The sequence below is a fragment of the Silene latifolia genome, chromosome 6 (assembly GCF_048544455.1).
Source record: "Silene latifolia isolate original U9 population chromosome 6, ASM4854445v1, whole genome shotgun sequence".
Classification (NCBI taxonomy): Eukaryota; Viridiplantae; Streptophyta; class Magnoliopsida; order Caryophyllales; family Caryophyllaceae; genus Silene; species Silene latifolia.
In genome coordinates, this window is record NC_133531.1 from 65,833,007 (window position 1) to 65,835,322 (window position 2,316).

General features: G+C 39.1%; 1 non-coding gene across 1 annotated transcript; it reads left to right on the top strand.

Annotated features, from left to right (window-relative positions):
- The first annotated feature begins 1,169 nt into the window (after positions 1-1,169).
- Positions 1,170-1,276, top strand: LOC141588947 (small nucleolar RNA R71). Its single transcript, XR_012519912.1, has one exon. It is a non-coding gene; the product is annotated as a small nucleolar RNA R71 (small nucleolar RNA).
- Positions 1,277-2,316: the final 1,040 nt, after the last annotated feature.

Here is a 2,316-nt window from a genome sequence, read left to right on the forward strand (position 1 = left end):
TCGCATAGGCCGGAACATGATTGATCAACTCCGTGAATGGAATTAAGACTTCTAAGTTCTTCACAATCTACATGAACTTTCCAAGTTGTTCATCAAACTTAGGCTTAGCTTGACGACTTGGGAATGGAAGTCTAATCACAATATGCTCTTTCTCCTTAGCCTTCTCTTCATTCTTCTTCTTTGAAACATCTTGAATGGGTTCTTCTTCCTTAGAGTTTTCCACAACTCTTTCCTTGTCACTAGCCTCCACAATGTCTTCCTCAATTTTCTTCTTTGGCCCTTCATACCTTTTACCACTCCTCAAATGGATGGCACTCACCGACTCATGTCTTGGGGGATTACTTTGAGGTGGTAATTGCCCCTTTTGTCTTTGAGAGCTAAAATATGCTAATTGAGGCATTTGGGTTTCCAACATCTTTTTATGAGCTAGTATGTTGTTGATGGTGATATCTTTTGATTGGCTATCTTTTTCCATTTGAGTGAAAAATTCTTGTTGGTTCTTTTGCATTTGGAGAACCGCTTTTTGAACATCAAAGCCTTGGTCATTGGATTGATTGTATGGAGGTTTATTTTGATAACCTTGGCTTTGGTTGTAAAAGGGTCTTTGAGCTTGATTTCTCATTGGAGGTGGGGTGTATGTTGGTTGAGGGTTTTGAACATTTTGGCTTTTGTAAGAAATATTGGAATGGAATTTGGTATTCTCATTGTAATAGTTGGAATAAGGGGTGCCACTCTTGTATGCTTGGAAAGCATTCACTTGTTCACTTGTTCTCCTACATTCACTTTGGTCATGTCCCAAAGTTCCACAACTCTCACATACTCCACTTGGAATTGAGGATGATGCCACCATAGCATTAACATGTTGCTTGGGTGATTTGGAGGCCTCTTCAAGTTTAGCCATGGCCTTCTCAAACTTCAAATTAATGGTGTCAATGTGAACACTTAGTTGGGCACCCAATTGAGCAATGGAATCTACCTCATGCTTTCCTCCTCTAGTAGCCTTCCGAGGCCTACTATATTGCGAGTTATGGACCGCCATTTCTTCAATTTTGTTCCATGTTTGATTATCATCAACTTCCGTAAACATACCATTGGATCCCATATTGAGAATGTTTCAGGAGTCTTCATATAGACCATTCCAAAATTGTTGCACACGGAACCACTCGCTAAGTCCATGGTGTGGACAAGATCGACAAGTGTCCTTGAATCTCTCCCATGCTTTGTACAAAGATTCCTCGTCCCTTTGTTTTAACCCAGTGATTTGGGCTCTCAACATGTTAGTCTTTTCCGAAGGATAGAATTTCTTGTAGAAAGCAAGTGCCAATTTCTTCCAAGAATCAATACCAAGAGTAGCCTTGTCTAGGCTTTTGAACCATTGTTTCGTGGTACCAATCAAAGAAAAAGGGAATAAGACCCATCGGATTTGGTCTTGAGTGACTCCGGTTTGAGAAATCGCATCACAATAGTCACAAAAATTCTCCATATGTGAGTGAGGGTCTTCACTAGGCATCCCTCCAAATTGACTTCTCTCAACTAATTGTATGAATGCGGATTTGGCAATGAAATTACCGGTTAAATGTTGGGGTGTAGGAGTACCATTTGGTAGGTTCTCTTCCGTTGGTACGAAATGTGATGAGAATTTAGGCATTATGGGTTGATTTTGTGGTGGGTTTTGTATTGGGTTGTCCTTTCCTTCTCTTGCAAAAAGGTTGGTAAACTCAATGTTATTTAGTTGAATGTCCACAATTTCTCCAATACTTCTTAAAGTACCTCTAGGAAGTCTTCTATTGTTGGTCAAAGTTATTTCAACTTCAAGATCAATGTGTAACAAGTTACCTTGTGATCTCCTAGACATGCAAAATATCAAACAACTCGAAAACAATTAGAACAACCTTGAGGAGATTGACTTCCCCAAGGTAAAGAAAGACACAACTAAAAACAATTAATGAAAATCAAATCAAGTTAACACCGTCCCCGACAACGGCGCCATTTTTGGTGTCGGTTAAAACTCGTCGTCAAATGCTACCTAACCAAAACAATATTTATAACTTCACAAATTACTCTTAGCAAAGAGGTAAGTAAAGGTCGGATCCCAAGGGACGGGTATTGATGTAGGATTTTCAATTGCAAATGGTTGTGTCTTAGGGTGTCACAATTTGGGTTGAGATAGGAGATCAACTAAACTAATCAACAATATAAAAGCAAGGTAATAAAAACGAGCAAGGTGATTAAAATGAGATGTAAACAATTGATTAAAAGCACTAGGTTGTCATGGGTTCATAGGGGATTCATGGTAGTTGATCATACAAACATGTT